The sequence below is a fragment of the Budorcas taxicolor genome, chromosome 18, assembly GCF_023091745.1.
Source record: "Budorcas taxicolor isolate Tak-1 chromosome 18, Takin1.1, whole genome shotgun sequence".
NCBI classification, from domain to species: Eukaryota; Metazoa; Chordata; class Mammalia; order Artiodactyla; family Bovidae; genus Budorcas; species Budorcas taxicolor.
The window spans coordinates 64,841,925-64,860,041 of NC_068927.1; the positions used below are offsets into that span (position 1 = coordinate 64,841,925).

Genomic DNA, 18,117 nt, shown 5'->3' on the forward strand with positions numbered 1-18,117 from the left:
CCTCATGTGGCAAGTGGCACTACACTGGATATCTCAAACAGAATATACTTCATCTTTTTATTAGGCCAACTTGCATTGCTTTGATTATTGTTTCATGGAAAGCATTTTGTTTTAAATATAGCAGTGTGCACATGTTAATCTTAAACTTCCAATCTATCTCCCCCCATCCTTCCCCTGTGTTACTCTAAGTTTGTTCTCTAAGTCTACAAGTCGGTTTCTGTCTTGTAAACAAGTTCATCCTTGTAAACTATTACTGAACAGAGGTTTTTTTTTTTTTTGATGGCTTTCTTTTATTTTAAACTGAATAATTTGAAGACTCGACTTGCAAATTTTTGTGCTTTACTGGAATTTTCAAATAAGCAGGATGATCATGGTAACCTACCCTGTATGTGCAATTGATTAGAATACCTTCTCCCAAAAGGTTAGATAGTGAAAATACAGTGTTATAATAGCCAGGGTATTACTAACAAGCGGTGGGATTTTTGAAGACGATCCTATAATTCTTGGACTCCACTCTTAACTTCAGAGGTGCTGGGCTGCTTTGGAGGAGGATAAGGAGTGCCCACGGAGGAACCCCTTTAAAGAGAGATGTAGCTCTTCAGTTTATAACACTCTGTGTGCTCAAAGGATGGGGCCAATCAGGGCTCAGCACAGTCTTGGTTTACATCAAATTCCTCATAGATACTGGTCTCGGCAAAGAGGTGCAAGGGGCTCAGGGGAGTGGGAGTGAACAGTCTCTCAGAGAGGATCCTGTGGTTCAAGTGGACGAATATCACATCCTCTGCTGGTGGGTCCTGAGAGGAAGGAGATGAATGATGGAATGAGGTGTGATCTTCGAAGGCTGTAGCATTGGCCATTGGAGGGCTCGGGCTATGGCAAGGGTTTGGGCTGGGAGGATCCACCTTGCCGTTCACTGTTCTGTCTTCCTTGGGCTCTCCTTCCGTGATGGCAACATCTGCGAATGGAAGAGAGTCAAGGCTCTTGGGGTGGGGGTGATTCTTCTAGACCTCCCTATCTTTGGTGGAGACATCAAAGCCAAAAAAGCAGGGGTGTGCCCGAGGTTGCTGAGTCTGTCTACTCTACTAAATTAAAAAAAAAATCCCATATATAAGCCCAGCCACTGATGGACTCCCTCAGGAATCTGTGCAAATCCACGGAGGCCATCCTACATCTTCCGTTATGGACCATCCTCTAATGCATATCAGCAGATTCCCAAGATCATAAAGGGGAGAAGAACAGATGACTGGTTGAAGGGAAGAACAGGGCTTATAATGTCCCTGGTGGCCCTGGGACTAAGAGTCAACCTTACAGTTCAGAGAGTGTGGGTTCTATCTCTGGAAGGAGAACTGAGATCCCACGTGCCTTGAAGCAACTATCCTCAATGCTGCAACTGCTGAGCCCGCGGGCTCTGGAACCTTCAAATGCACCCCAGCACCATAATGAGGATACCCCATGCTGCAGCTGAGACCTGATGCAGCTGGTAAGGGGAGGGAGGAGGGAGGGAGGTTCAGGATGGGGAACACGTGTATACCTGTAGCAGATTCATGTTGATGTATGGCAAAACCAATACAATATTGTAAAGTAAAAAACAAATTAATTAATTATTTAACACATTCATAAAACGAACATGGTTTCATTGTCCTCTGGAAGATATTCATTTAGGGATTACAAAAATGGAAGTTAGTTTTTAACCTTAAGGAAGTGAAAACGCCATTCTGTGCTATGAGCCCACCTCTCCCTGGGTCAGATGACGCTGTGCTTTCCTCCTTCAGACTTACGATTGTGGGTAGAACACCAGTGACAGTTTGGCTCTTCATACTTACTTTATGGGTAACCAGTGACAGACAAGAACAGTGACGAAGATGCTGGTATACATGAAGGCTATGGAAAGCCTAAGGAGAAGGTGCAGTTGGCTGGAGTGGCCTTGAGGAAGCTGTGCTTCTGCCAACAAGCCAATGGAAGAAGGTCTGCTTGTTCGTTGCATACACCCTGCCCCTACACACAGGAGTTCTTGTATCCTTGTGTCAAAGTGTGTCAGCAGCTCTCAACCTGATCAGTATGGTCTCCACTTCCCGGGAGGCACCAAAGCATCCAGGAGAGATGCTAGCAGTGGATGGAGTAAGGAGGCCATGCAAGGCCAGCAGCAGCCTGAAACCAGGTCCCCCGGGCTCCCATGCAGTTTTTCTCTGCTGCCCATATGACAAGGCATGGTGCTTTTGCATGAATGGGGACTCCTTTAATCCTCCATATATTTTTCACTCCATCCACATATGCCTGCAATGGAATCCTCAAGAAGACACGACACTTCTATTTCTGAACATTGGAATGTTTAGTTCATAAACACTAGCAGAGGAATAGCGCATATTGAAGGTGCTTCTTAAAATCCTCCCCTTGTCCCCCCATCGTTCCCCAAAGATGCTGGTGGCGGGAGGGTGAGCAGCTCCCTTAGCATGGGGTCAAGTCACCCTGTCTCGCTTTGTTCAGTGTAGAAATTCCCAGTCCCAGAGAATCAGAAACTCACTGCCCCCTCTGGTTCTAATACAGACCATGATCTCAAATGCTGACATGACATGTACTTTGAGGAGCCCAAAGTCACAGAGCTGGGAGGTGGGAGAACCAACACTCACACAGGAACCCTCTGACTTCTCAGAAATTTGCTGAGACAGGAGACTGTCTTGCTTACCTTCCATGGTGTGTGGATCCATGGGTGATGGGCAAGTACTTGTAGTGGATCCTAGGGGAGAAAAGCCAGAAGGGGTGAACAGTAACCTTCCTCACCCCACCAAAGGAGGACTCTTGTTTCTGGAAGGTTGACCTGCTGCCTGTCCTGACTCTGTCATCCTTCAGAGCACTGATCGGGGAGGACAGAGCGTCTGGTCCCTCAAGGTGAATGTGTTGAGTAGACCCTCCATCCCAGAGAAGAGATGGTGGAAGGAGTTGGGAAGGATATGCCTGACAATGAAAGACAGCTGTATGCAAGAGATACCCTCTCTGCTCCGGGAATGAGTATCAGTGCTCCTTAAGTGGAAAATCTCCTATATGTCAGAGGAGCTATTGGGAAAACATTAAGAGCAAGGGTACAATGCAATCTCGGATCCTCCCAAATGAGACCAGCCTCTCCTCCTCCTGGGTCTACCCTGACCCTTTTCTTTATTTGTCGGGATAGACAGGACTCTGACGTGGAACATCCATACAGGAGGTGGAAGAGGGTTGAGATGCCACATACCATCTGTCTTCCTCTCTGGTATTCATTGCCTTCATTTCTCCAGAAGGCTTAAGGTCCCCTGATACCAGCACAGAGAGCTTGAGAAGGAGCTCAGTGATACAGGAAGATATTGGAAAAGACAAACGGCCTTTTGGGCCACCACAATGTGATATAGCATGCCAAAGCCTTTGACTGTGTGGATCACAATAAACTGTGGAAAATTCTGAGACGGATGGGAATACCAGACCACCTGACCTGCCTCTTGAGAAATCTATATGCAGGTCAGGAACCAACAGTTAGAACTGGACATGGAACAACAGACTGGTTCCAAATAGGAAAAGGAGTACGTCAAGGCTGTATACCATCACCCTGCTTATTTAACTTCTATGCAGAATACATCATGAGAAACGCTGGACTGGAAGAAACACAAGCTGGAATCAAGATTGCCGGGAGAAATATCAATAACCTCAGATATGCAGATGACACCACCCTTATGGCAGAAAGTGAAGAGGAGCTAAAAAGCCTCTTGATGAAAGTGAAAGTGCAGAGTGAAAAAGTTGGCTTAAAGCTCAACATTCAGAAAACGAAGATGATGGCATCTGGTCCCATCACTTCATGGGAAATAGATGGGGAAACAGTGGAAACAGTGTCAGACTTTATTTTTGGGGGGCTCCAAAATCACTGCAGATGGTGACTGCAGCCATGAAATTAAAAGACGCTTACTCCTTGGAAGAAAAATTATGACCTACCTAAATAGCATATTCAAAAGCAGAGACATTACTTTGCCGACTAAGGTCCGTCTAGTCAAGGCTATGGTTTTTCCAGTGGTCATGTATGGATGTGAGAGTTGGACTGTGAAGAAGGCTGAGCACTGAAGAATTGATGCGTTTGAACTGTGGTGTTGGGGAAGACTCTTGAGAGTCCCTTGGACTGCAAGGAGATCCAACCAGTCCATGCTAAAGGAGATCAACCCTGGGATTCCTTTGGAAGGAATGATGCTAAAGCTGAAGCTCCAGTACTTTGGCCACCTCATGCGAAGAGTTGACTCATTGGAAAAGACTTTGATGCTGGAAGGGATTGGGGGGAGGAGGAGAAGGGGACGACAGAGGATGAAATGGCTGGGTGGCATCACTGACTCGATGGATGTGAATCTGAGTGAACCTGGGTGTTGGTGATGGACAGGGAGGCCTGGCGTGCTGTGATTCATGTGGTCGCAAAGAGTCAGACACGACTGAGCGACTGAACTGAACTGAACTGAACTAAACTGAGAGCATGGGACTCTTCATAGGTTATCCAGGCAAGAATACTGGAATAGGTTGCCATAACCTCCTCCAGGGGACCACATTTTACCAAGACTCTTCACTATGAACCTTCAGGCTTGGGTGACCCTGCATGACTGGCTCATAGCTTCCCTGAGGTATGAAGGCCCCTTCACCACTACAAGGCTGTGATCCATGAGGAGGAGATAGTGAAGGACAGAGGAGTCTGTCGTGCTGCAGTCCATGGGGTCGCAAAGAGTTGGACACAGCTTAGCGACTGAACAGGAACACAAAGCATGGGCCAGGAAGAGGTTCCTCACCTGTGACAGACAGGAACAGGGGGTCGCTGGAGTCTGACCACGAGTAGGGAGAGTGAGTGATGGAGCCGTAGCACCTGTAGACCCCGCTGTGGGCTGGGTTCCCAGGACCCAGAGGGAACTCTGCCTGGAGCGCTCCGTGTGGGCCCCGCCCTCCAGCGAGCGGGCGCCCAAGGTTCCCCCCATCCTTGAGCAGATGGAACTGGTCAAAGGCGATCTTGGAGCTGCAGATCAAAGTCACATTCTCTCCTGACCTCATCACGGGGCCCCCCTGGGCTGAGAGAGAGGGTTTCCTGGACCGACCTGCAAGGAAGAGACCTTGATCTCAGAGCACAAAGTAACTCGAGTCCTAAACAGAGGACTAAACCCGAAGTGTGCAACAAGAGAGGCACTGCAATGAGAAGGCCGCCCACTGCCAGGAGAGAAAGCCCCACAGCAAGGGATACCCGGCACAGGGAAACATTCAGAAATAACTTTAAAAATGGAGTGTCGTTTAAAATCCTCTTGAACAAATTAATAATTTTAAAAATGGATTGTCATTTAATGTCCACTTTTAAAGAAAGAGTATATATCTATATGAATAACTGAATCACTCTGTTGTACAACAGGAATTAACAACATCTTAAATCAACTAGAGTTCACAAACATAAATAAAAAATAAACTTAAAAAATCAAACATGCGCGGTTCTCTTGAAATAAATAGAACTTACAAACTTCTGCTGGGACTATCAGAAAACATGGCATTGACCCAGAAGCAGAGATTATGGAGTGGAAATTGCCAAAAAATCATTCGATCTTTGACCGTCTCATTCCTGAGGGCGTGTTCAGGGCTGCCATGCCCACCCCCCAGGGGCTGGAAGGGACTCCTCAGTGGGAGGGTTAAAGGGACCAATCCCCTCCCCCCCCCACCCCCCCCCCCCCCACCCCCCGCTTTGTGCAGAATGACATGTTAAACCAAGAGGCTGAGCAACGTCAGGGTGTTGACCTCCATCTGGATCACTCAGGGCCTGGACTGCAGACCTGCTGGTACCACAGTGTGCTGCTGACAGAGGAAGGGAGCTCTGACATGAAAGCGGGAAACCAACCCCTTAACCAGCCATCAGTGGCTGCCTGAGCGGGAACTGCCCGCGTCCCTGCTCTGGTACATTTTTCTCCATTGGTCGTTCTTTCACGTTCTCGCTCCTTTATTCTGTCACCGGCTGTGTCTTCCCCTTAGCACACGGCAGGGACTCTGTTCGCTTTTCCCTTCCATGTTCACACCTCTTCTCTCTGTGGTTTGCTCCCTCTCCCGAGTTTGTGAGTGTCTCTGCACGCCTGTCATTCTCTCCTGGTACTGATGCTGGACTGGACAGCAGACTTTGTGTGACACAGAGAGCAGAAGGGACTGGTCTGGCCACACTCACCTGTGATGATGATGTCCACGGGGTCGCTGGGGGCTGACCACACATAGGGGGATTGTCTGAGACAGCCGTAGCATCTGTAGGTACCGCACTCACCAAAGTCATGGGGCCAATGGAGAAGTCAGCTGGGCCATGCCCACCAGTGAACGTCTCTCCACATCTCTGGAACTGCCCTGTGCTGCTTGTTTTGTGCAGGATAAATTTGTCTAGCAGCATCGATGAGTGACAGCGGACGGTTACATTCTCTCCTGCACGCATGAGGGGGCCTGGGTGGGCTGAGATGGAGGGTTTTGTGAAGACACCTAGGACTAAAGAGGTTGTGAGCTTCAGTGAGTCACCCCACCTTGGCGCTACCCTGATATCTGAAGGTGTAAAAAATCTCCTCATGAAGCAGCAACACCAATTACCCTTCCTGTCAGTTCTGTTGCGTTTTCTTTAGCCTTGTTCTCGGATTCTGGCTCATGCTTTTCTGTTTCTCTTTGCTCAAGACCTCCAGCCTTCTCTGTATTTATTCTAAGCTCTTTAGCTGTTGGATCTGCTCTCAACTTCAGGCATGCATACTCGGACACTTCAGGCCTGTCCAACTCTGCAACCACATGAACCATAGCCTGCCAAGCTCCTCTGTCCATAGGATTCTCCAGGAGAGAATACCGGAGTGGGTTGCCATGCTCTCAGCTTCATCCTGTCCCTAATATGTGTGGTGGGGAGCTGGGTGGTTCTGACGATGCATTCCCTGGCTCTGTTCACACTCATCTAGAATGTGAGTGATGACTGGCAGGAGATTGGAAAGGAGGTGGGGAAAAAAGGAAACATTTCCCCATCTGTGACCCTCACCACATGCCTCTGGAGACATTCCTGGGACTCCTCCCTGGGGCTCCAGCTCCTTCATATGGGATTACAGCTCCCTACTGGGTGGCAGGTGCTGGATCAGGGTCATTCCCCATCCTCCCTGCTGGCAGGTAGCGGCAGCATCCTGTCTAACTAATGCCTAGGGAGGCTCCTCCTTCCTTTGCCAGAGCACCCCATCTATTCAACACCCTGAGTTTAAACTCTCAGAGTGGGTTCTCTTTCTTGGTTCATTCCTGGCTAGAAATCCTGAGTAAATCTTAGACCATGTAAGGAACTTGGATCTAGGATGGGATTGCCTGCATAGACAGCTGTCCCAGGCTGGGCTGGACCCCTCCTACCTGTGACCACAGTCTGCAGGGGGTCATTGTATCTGGGCAACACAGGGAGAGACCTGGAGAATCCGGAACATGTGTAGGACCTGGCATGTTCTCTGGTCACCGGGCCAAGGGTGAAGGTGTTGAAATGATTTCCATGGAGCTCGGTCAAACTGGTCCCATCTGTTTTGAAGAGTCTGACTCTCTTAAGTGGAGAATGGAAGTGACACTGAAGAGTCACAGTCTGTCCTAAGGGAACCATGGGGCTTGGCCAGGCTGACAAAGAGGGCTTCTCATATTCACCTAGGAGAGAAGGAGTCACAGGTTTTGAGAGGAAAATAGGAATGGTCCCCTCTCCCCACTGGTCTTGTTGGAGCACTTCCCCTTCAATTCTTCCAAGGCACCAACCCTAAAGTGCATCACCCTGATACTCAAGGACACCTGGCACTTGGGGACAGACACACAGTCAACCCAGGACAGACATCACGGAGATTCTAAGAATATGATTCTCAGCAGTGATTCTGATCAGGAGAAGAATAACTCTTTGGGTTGACAAAATGTTGAAAACTCCCTCACAACACAAGACACTGGGGATTCCTGGGTGGTCTGGTCATTAGGACGCAGCACTGTCTCTGCAGAGGGCCCGGGTTGAATCCCTAATCATGGAACTGAGATCCTGCATGCTGTATGATGCAGGCAAAAGAAACACCACCAAAAACAAAACAAAACAAAACAAAACCTGATGCATGGAAAAGAAGTGAGAGAGCTTCCCTGTTGGATTTGTTGTAGCTCACATGGTAAAGAAACTTCCTGCAATACAGGAGAGCGGGGTTCAGTCCCCAGGTAGGGAAGATCCCCTGGAGAAGGAAATGGCAACCCCATCCAGTATTCTTGCCTGGAGAATTACATGGACAAAGGAGCCTGGTGAGCTACAGTCCATGGGGTTGCAAAGAGTTGGACATGACTGAGCGACTAACAGTAACACAGGTAACAAGTGAGAAAGCCACTTGACTGAAAAGAAGGAAATAAAGCTTGAACCTCGCTCCTTTGTTAGCTCACCAACATCAAATGTGTGACAAGTTCCAGGTGGCCCTGCCTGATGAGCAGACCCTTCTGAGAGTCATTTCCTAGGCAGGTTGATAAGAAGTCTAGGGGTCCCCAAGGAGAGAGTGGACTGGAATTCTCAAGGAGGAAGAAAGGACAAACTTTTTTTTCCTTCTCTACATTCCTTAGGATTATAGAACAACAATGTATTCTGCCTGAGGACAGTCTCTGGATTAAACCTCTGGCTAATTCTGTTATCTTAAAATGTAAATTATGGGAGTAGGTCTGGTGAGGTCTTTACAGCCTCCAGACATTCTTTGGATTTACTGGAGAGTATATAACTTCATTGCTAACATTAACAAGCGGGTGCTCTTTCTACCCCCTTCTGATGCCTATGTCAGAAGCTTTCTCTAGCTCCTTTATACTTTAATAAAACTTTATTACACAAAAGCTCTGAGCGATCAAGCCTCGTCTCTGGCCCCGGATTGAATTCTTCTCCTCCGGGGGCCAAGAGTCCCGGCGTTGTGATTCAACAACAACCTTTCATCTTGGGGGCTCGTCAGGGATCCTTCAGGACAAGTTAAGGATACTTGGAGCTCTAGTTCTTTGTTCTCTTAGTGAACACGTTTTCTGCTGTGCTTTACTAACTCTACGGTGTGCTTGTGTGAATGAATGACATGCTCTGCGTGAAGCAAGTAAGGAGCCCTGCTCTGCGGTTCCACAGTGATCTCATACGGCTTATGGCAGAAACCTGTCGGGGGTTTATACCGACCTGCCAATGCCAAGAGGCACCCAATGTCTCCTTCAGAAGCCGACCAGAAATGGGTAAAGTGTGTGGGCCGAACTCCCCTTTCTCGGTCAAACCTTTCGGTCTCTTTGACCATTTCATAACTCCTTGAGAATTAGAAGTACTAACCTAATCTATCAGATCATAGACTTTCAAGGGACTTGTGATCTATACTGTTACTGTGTACTGTGGCAAACTTGGATTGGTAGTCAAGAAAGCACCTAGCCTCGCTAGGAGTCAAAAGTTTGGAAGCTAGATGGAGCTTTAGCCCCAAGAACATCTTGGAGGTTAAAGGTTACTCAGATTGGGACTGAAATGGGTTTTTTCCTTTGGTAACGCTGGCTCTTAGTGGACAAGAGGAGGCTCTCATACTGGTGTGGTGATGCTTGAAAAGAACATCCCAGCTTTATGTTCGTATCAGTCTGATTGTGGTCAGGAATATACTCAGGGTCGTGCACAGGCACTCTGGTGACGAATGTTTCCCCCAGTGGTCTTAGCTTGGGAGGCATTCCGGAAGGTTACTCTGATTGCACCCCGGGTGGCATCAGAGGCAAGCAAGGTTAAAGGTGAAGAGCTGGACATCACATAGAGATGCTATCAGGTCAACCCCTGGTACATCCCCACCCCATCTCGGTGGTAGAACCGGGAGGGTCGAGACGGCGCCTGCATCGGTAAGGGACAGACTAAGTCCGACCAAGAAGGAAAAGCTTTTGGTGTAAAGTCTGTCTACACCCCCATCTAGAGCAGGGAGGGACGCCTCCAGTAGAAAAAATGGCCCTGGTTGCTTTTTTTCTCTCTTACAGATGGGAGCTACCAATTCCAGCCTCACTCCTTTGAACTGTATCCTGAAAAACTGGGATAGATTCGATACCCAAGGGCTTAAAGAAGACACACCTGGTCTTCCTATGCGATACTGCATGGCCACGGTATCCATTGGAGGAAGGCGAACGGTGGCTGGCTGGAGGGTCTCTTAAGTATAATACTGTTTTACAATTAGACCGGTTCTGTAAGGAACAAGGGAATTGGGTAGAAGTAGCATATGTGTTGCCCTTTTTCTCTCTGCGAAATATGCCAGACTTAGGTCCTAAGGGTATAGATTTGGGCGTGAAACCTTCAGCTCCCTCCTGTCCTCCTACTTTGCCCCCGTACCCGGGGCTCCAAGCTGAGCTAACTGAAAGCCAGAAAACCCCCCTCAGAACGGCTGCTTTGGTCTCAGTGGAAACCCAAACTGAGATTCAAACTGCCCACGTGGAGGTCCAAACAACTTCTGTTTCAGTAGAAACTCAAGACCATCGAAGCTAGAGATGAGATGGAGGACAGGAGACAAAGAGAAAAAGAAAAACAGGTTTCTCCAGTCTATCCCTGGGATCATATGTGCAGAGCAGCCAGAGAGATGGAGGAACAGCCACACAAGCTGTTGCCTCTTCATGAAGCACCCACCAGGAGAAATAATCAGTCTATGAGAGTTAATGAACCCTTTACTTATCAAGAAATACAAAGAATCAAGGAGGATCTGGGAGACTATTTAGAGGACCCAGAAAAATATATTAGAGTTTTTAAAGGTGTTACTCTGCTTTATGAGCTTACTTGGAAAGATGTGATGTATATCTTTGGACAAACGCTAACTCCCAACTCAAAGACTTGAGTTTTGGGAAAAGCAGTTGCTTATGGAGATGAATGGCTTGGTAATGAATCAGTAGGGAAGAGGGAGGATGAGATAGCTGCCCTCCCCACTGGGAATCAGGCGGTCCCAACTATAGAACCAGACTGGGACTACAACTCAGCTAAAGGAAGATGGGATCAGAGTCATTTTGTCAGATGTAGTCTTGAAGGACTCAGGCAGGCACCTTCTAAGCCTTTAAACTATAGCAAATTGGCAGACATAGAACAGGAGGAGAAGGAAGCTCCTGGTAAATTCCTAGATAGACTAAGAGAAGCTCTTGGCAGATTCACTGAGATTGGTCCCGAAAGTGAAGAAGGAAAAGGGATCTTAGAAGATAGATTTATCACTCAGTCGGCTCCAGATATCTGCCATAAGCTACAAAAATGGGTATATGGACCAAATCAGTCTTTAGATACTCTGTTACAACTGGCTCAGATGGTCTATTATGGTAGGGAATATGAGCAAAAGAAAGGCAAAGAAAGACAAAGGAAAAGGCGGAAGCCTTCGCAGTGGCTATGAAAAAGCAGCCTGAGAAAAATGCCCAGAGGGACCCAGGTGAAAAGGGATGGATATTACCGTGGAAAGGAGGGGCACCTCCAGCGGGATTGCCCTCAGGCATCTAGGCCGCCCCCCCCCCCCCCCCCCCCCCCCCCCCCCCCCCCCCCCCGGCTCCATGTCCGGTCTGCAAAGAACCACACTGGAAGAGAGACTGCCCTCAGAGGCGTAGGTCTCCGGGGTCGGACTCTCAAGACAATCAGGACTGAAGGTGCCCGGGGGTCCCCACACAAGCTCCCGTCCTCCCTGAGGAACCCCGGGTATTAATAATTGTGGGGGGCCAATCCGGCGATTTCCTTTTAGATACTGGGGCAACTTACTCTGTGCTTACTGAAGCCCCTGGCCCACTTTCTTCCCGATCCGGTTCCGTAATGGGGCTGTCTGGACGAGCCAAAAGGTATTATTTCAGTTACTCTTTATCTTGCAACTGGGATTCTGCGCTATTTTCACATGAGTTTCTGGTCATGCCAGAATCTCCCTCACTCCTTTTGGGGAGGGATATACTGAGCAAGGTCCATGCCTCTGTTTTTATGAATATGGAGCCCTCCCTTTCTCTTCCTCTAGTTGAACAAAATGTAAATCCTAGAGTATGGGCTGATGGAAAATCTGTGGGTCGAGCACAAAATGCTATTCCTGTAGTTGTCAAGCTCAAAGACCCGCACTTATTTCCACATAAAAAGCAGTACCCGCTGAAACCTGAGGTTAAGGAAGGGTTAAAACCCATCATTGAAAATTTAAAGGAACAGGGACTATTAATTCCCTGTAACAATCCTTGCAACACTCCTATTTTGGATATAAAGAAATCAAGTGGTAAATGGAGACTAGTCCAAGATTTACGTGTAATAAATGAGGCTGTAGTTCCTTTATACCCCATGGTGCCTAATCCTTATACTCTATTGTCTGAAATTCCTGAACGAGCCAAATATTTCTCAGTACTTGATTTAAAGGATGCCTTCTATTCAGTGCCTTTGGTAGAGGAAAGTCAATTTCTATTTGCCTTTGAAGACCCTACACAGCCAGCTTCTCAGTTAACCTGGACAGTTTTGCCCCAGGGATTTCGTGACAGTCCTCACTTATCTGGACAAAGTTTGTCACAGGATCTACAAAACTTTAATAGTTCTGAAGCGGTGGTGTTACTATATGTAGATGATATTTTGCTCTGTGCTGAGACAGAAGAAGCTTGTCTGCGAGCCTCAGAAGATTTCTTAAACTTCCTGGCCGGCTGTGGTTATGAGGCATCAAGAGAAAAGGCTCAGCTGTGTCAACAATCAGTTAGATATCTGGGCCTAATCATATCAGAAGGGACTAGGGCCATAGGCCCTGAGAGAATTAAGCCTATACTAAATCATCCCCTACCTATGACTTTAAGACAACTGAGAGGATTTTTGGGAATCACAGGTTACTGTCGCATTTGGATTCCGGGTTATGGAGAACTTGCCCAGCCTTTATATAAACTTATAGCTGAAACTCAGCAGGCCCAAACTGACAAACTGGTTTGGTCACCAGAAACTCAAAAGGCTTTTAAGGTTCTTCAAACTGCTCTCCTGCAAGCTCCAGCTCTGAGCTTGCCCACAGGGTCAGAATTTAATTTGTTTGTCACTGAAAGAAAAGGTATGGCCTTGGGAGTTTTGACACAACCCCAAGGGCCTCACCAGCAACCTATTGCTTATCTAAGCAGAGAATTAGATGTAATTTCACGTGGGTGGCCCCACTGCCTAAGAGTAATTGGGGCAGCAGCTTTATTAGCACCTGAAGCTTTAAAAATAATTAACGGACAAAACCTTACTGTACTGACTTCTCATGATGTGAGTGGAATCTTAAATTCTAAGGTTAATATTTGGATGACAGACAGTAGGCTTCTTAAATACCAGTCATTGTCGTTAGAAGGACCAGTAACTAAGCTTAAAGTTTGTGGAAATTTAAATCCTGCCACTTTCCTTCCTGAGAAGGAAAATGAAACACCTGATCACGATTGTTCTCAATTCCTAACTTGAAACTATGCAGCTCGGGAAGATCTAATGGATACCCCATTAGACAATCCTGACATGGAAATATTTACAGATGGCAGTTCTTTTGTTCAGGATGGAAAGCGTAAAGCAGCTTATGCCATGGTGACTGCTGAACAGGTTTTGGAAGCAAAATCTCTCCCCATCTGGATTACAACGAAGTGGGAAGTATCCTGGAGAGGACTGGGAAAATTATTTTACTCATATGCCAAAAGCTAATGGATATTCTTGCTTACAAGTTTGAGTAGATACTTTTACTGGATGGACTGAGGCTTTTCTCTGTCGTAGTGAACAGGCTAAGGAGGTTATAAAGATTCTCTTCATTAATGGAAGGCTTCCGGTGGTGGACATCTCCACTTCAAGCAAAGGACTTTCTCCAAGTCTGTGAATACCTTCGACAAAAATCACACGCGATGCGTCTTCTTCATCTGATGACATCTACCAACCCTAAAATGAACTGGTGCAACACGTTGCACTTTAACTATGGACATAATGTGACTTTTAATTTTGATTTTAACTTGTTTTAATGACTATGTTGCCTTACATCTGTAACTGTGTAACTGGATTTGTTTCTGGCCGCATGAAAACTTTTAAGTTACAAATGGCTGCTCAAACTCCTGCTACTGCTGCACCTTCCTCCAACTACTATTTGGAGGCCCTGGATCAGATATCCTCAATAGGAGGATTAGGAGAATATGTTGCCTCGCCAATTTAGGGACAATGCCCCTTCTCAGCTCGGAAGCAGTTATGGAACGAGAACGACACCCCTTTTCCCTAGGCAACATAATTCTCCTAAAAGAAAAGGGGGGAATGAGAGTCATTTCCTAAGTCTAGGGGTCCCCAAGGAGAGAGTGGACTGGAATTCTCAAGGAGGAAGAAAGGACAAACATTTTTTTCCTTCTCTACATTCCTTAGGATTATAGAACAACAATGTATTCTGCCTGAGGACAGTCTCTGGATTAAACCTTCTGGCTAATTCTGTTAATATGTAAATTATGGGAGTAGGTCTGGTGAGGTCTTTACAACCTCCAGACATTCTTTGGATTTACTGGAGAGTATATAACTTCATTGCTAACATTAACAAGCGGGTGCTCTTTCTACCCCCTTCTGATGCCTATGTCAGAAGCTTTCTCTAGCTCCTTTATACTTTAATAAAACTTTATTACACAAAAGCTCTGAGCGATCAAGCCTCGTCTCTGGCCCCGGATTGAATTCTTCTCCTCCGGGGGCCAAGAGTCCCGGCGTCGTGATGCAACAACGTTTCACTTCCCTGGATTCAGGTCCAGTGGGCTTCCTGCAGATCCTGTTGTTAAGGGCCAGCTGGAGATGCCATGAGCCAGCTTGTAGGGGAGGGTCTGTGGGCTGCAGCCTCTTGCTCCCCTCTCATGATAAAAATGGAACTCAGTGGGCCTAACTCCCAGCTCCCAAACTTAACATTGTGCCTTCAGGTCCAGAGTTCACAGCTGGGCTAACCTCTGGGGAGAGTGAAGATGAGTATCAAGGCCAATGGCGGACCTGGGATCCACAGGGCACACGGCTCTCAATGTACCGACATGGGTCTCTCCCCAGCCCCCAGTGTCATCTGCATCAGCCTCAGCTGCTTTGCTCAACAGAGAAATAAGTGATGGGGAGGACTCACCCACAGCTGCCCAGATCCTGAGACTCACACAGAATCCTAGAAGGAAAACCACGTCAGAGATGGCTTGTCCTGATGGACCCCACACTCTTTGCACCCTCATGCAGGGAACCTGGTCAGTGGTGCGAGGGCCCCCCAATTTCCACCATAACCCTCTCCAACCGTGTCTTTCTGGACTCACCGAGACTCAGGAGGCTGAGGAGTGTGGGGCACATGGCTTTGCTTCTGTGAGACAGGAGGCAGAACTGAGCAAAGCCGACAGAGTCACAGGATGCGGAAGGCAGTCAGTGTTGTTGGTACAGTCAGCCTGGTTCATGTCACATGGGAAGATGGCCAACCTCTTCTCACGCCAGGGATGGAAGTCTGACTTGAGCCACATCACGGAGCACGCCTCATGACCCGATCGTCACATTTTGTTTCCCTAAACACTATAAACCTAAGAGGATTCAAACAGATCTTGCTGCCTTTAGGAAGTAGTAACTGTGCTTCAGTGTATACCATGTAGGATACTTTTCCCAAGCTCATGATAAATCTCATTAACCTTAACTCTTCACAGAAGAGAAACCACATGTTCCCACCTCGTATGTCAGGCTCAGTGCAGGTTGCCAATTAAAGACTCATTAATAGAGACTTTGATTCTGCATTCTTACGAGAGGATCAGACATGCGTATTATGGCTCCTTGAAAATATGAAAAAATTCTGCATTGTAATATATGTGATTAAGGAGCTAACTGTGTTAGTTTCAGGTGCACACTAAGTGACTCAGTTATTCATATACATGCATCTGCTGCTTTTCACTTTCTTTTCCCACTTAGGTAGTTATGGAATATTAAGTAGAACTCTCTGGTTTATCCAGTAGGTCCTTGTGGTCATGCATTTTTAATATAGCCGTGTGTATATGTCAGTAACAAACTTACAATATAACCTCCCGCTGACACTATCCCAACTGGTAACCGTAAGCTCATTCTCTGTGAGTCTGTTTTGTAAAGAAGTTCATTTTCTTCGATGTCACAAATAAATGATATCATGTGATATTTGTCTTTCTCTGACTCTTCTTCATCTGAAATGATTTCGTGACTGTGAGTGGAGACTTTGCAGACACAACACTCTCTGTCTCTCTCTCTTCCTCCCTTTCCAATCCAAGGACCACACATGTACACAAAGATAACGTGTGGAAAGGTGACTGTGGTGTTTTCTGGGAGGGGGATTTGTTCTGCCTGAAAAGGTGGACCACACTGCTTCCTAGATGCTCTGCTGCTGCTGCTGCTAAGTGGCTTCAGTCGTGTCCGACTCTGTGCGACCCCATAGACGGCAGCCCAGCAGGCTCCCCCATCCCTGGGATTCTCAGATGAACACAAAATATGTCAAGTAGAGACTTCAAAGCTCCAGAATGCTTGAGTGAAGGGAGTGTCCACAACCATCGACTCCAAACTGGGACACAATTGCCAAGTTGTTTCACAACTCCAAAGGCAGACATACACCCAGCTCAGCTGTCGTTCACAGACAGGGAAGAACCTCAGTAAGGGCAGTGATTCCACCCAGTTTTCTTGGGGGTGGGGGTCGTTAACATTAGTGATGCTCCCTAAGTAATAAATCTGGTCTCCTCTTGATCATTATGTATGTAATGGAGTAACAGTACAGTCACCCTTCTTAAACTTTCCTTTTATTTCCTTAATATCATGTTTCAGAATTGATCTGTATTCTTTGTCATTTCAGTTTGTGCATTTTTACTGCTATGTAATGTTTCATGGCAGATAAACCACAAATTTTTAAAAATTAAGAAAATTATTGAAGTATAGTTCATTTCTGACATAAAGCAAATTGATTCAGCTCGATATATATATTCTTTTCCATTATGATTTATGGCAAGATACTGAATAGAAATCCCTGTGCCATACTGTAGGACCTCATTCTTTATCCATTCTATGTATAAATATATTTCATTTGCTCATCCCAAGCTCCCAGTCCTTCCCTCTTGGCAACCACAAGACTGTTCTGTATGTCTGTGAGTCTGTTCCTGTTTCATTGATATGTTCCTTTAAGATTCCACATACAGGTGATATCACATGAAAATTGTCTTTCTCTTTCTGTCTCCTTCCATTAATATATTAATCTCCAGTTCCATCCATGCTGCTGCAAATGGAATGATTTCATGTTTTAAATGTCTGAGTGGTATTCCATTCTCTCTGTGCATAAGCATATACATCTTCTTTATCCTTTCATCTCTCGGTGGACAATCAGGCTGTTCCCACGTCTTGGCTATTGCAAGTTTTGCTGCTATGAACATAGGGGTGCATGAATCTTTTCAAGGTATAGTTATTTTCCAGATATATGCTCAGGGCTGGAATTGTTAGATCATATGGAAACTCTGTTTTTACTTTTTTTGAGGAACTTCCATACTGTTTTCCACAGTGGGTGCACCAGCATCCACTCCCCCAACAGTGTAAGAGGGTTTCCCTCTTCTCCCCATGCTCTCCAGCATGTTATTCTTCAACTGTCCAATGATGGACATTCTGATCGGTCTGAGGTGGTACCTCCTTGCAGTGTCGATATGCCTTTCCTACTAATTAGCAATGCTGAGCATCTTTTCATATGCCCGTTGGCCATCTGCGTATCTTCTTTTAAACCACAGACATCAACTGTGAGAGTGACATCTATGTATTTTGTCTAAAATGAATGACACCTCTGCTAAAGTCTCATGAATGTGCTCTGAGTCCAACCTCACATTGTCTGTCAAGGGACAGAGTGATGAGGTCTTCAGGAAAGGAATAGTGACTTTACTTGGAAAGCCAGCAGACCAACAAGATGGTGAACTTGTGCCCCAAAGAATCATCTTACTTGAGTTAGATGGGCTTTTTGGGGAGTGAGAGGGATAGTCAAACAGCGTTTACTCAATGTAAAATAACCCTAACCTATAGGGAAGAAAATTCCAAGGAGAAGAGGGAACAATACAGATTAAATACCCATGTGTGAACTCACACTTTCACAGTTACACCCACACACTAAAAGAGGAGGAGGTGTGGCTGGTTGTTGCAGTGTCTAATTGTGGGAAGGGGGCAGCTCTTCGCTGTGGTGCAGGGTC

The 18,117-nt window shown here is 46.6% G+C and overlaps 1 pseudogene; it reads right to left on the bottom strand.

Moving 5' to 3' along the window:
- Positions 1 to 638: 638 nt before the first annotated feature.
- LOC128063269 (putative killer cell immunoglobulin-like receptor-like protein KIR3DX1) lies at positions 639 to 15,250 on the bottom strand (annotated as a pseudogene).
- Between the last annotated feature and the right edge of the window lie 2,867 nt (positions 15,251 to 18,117).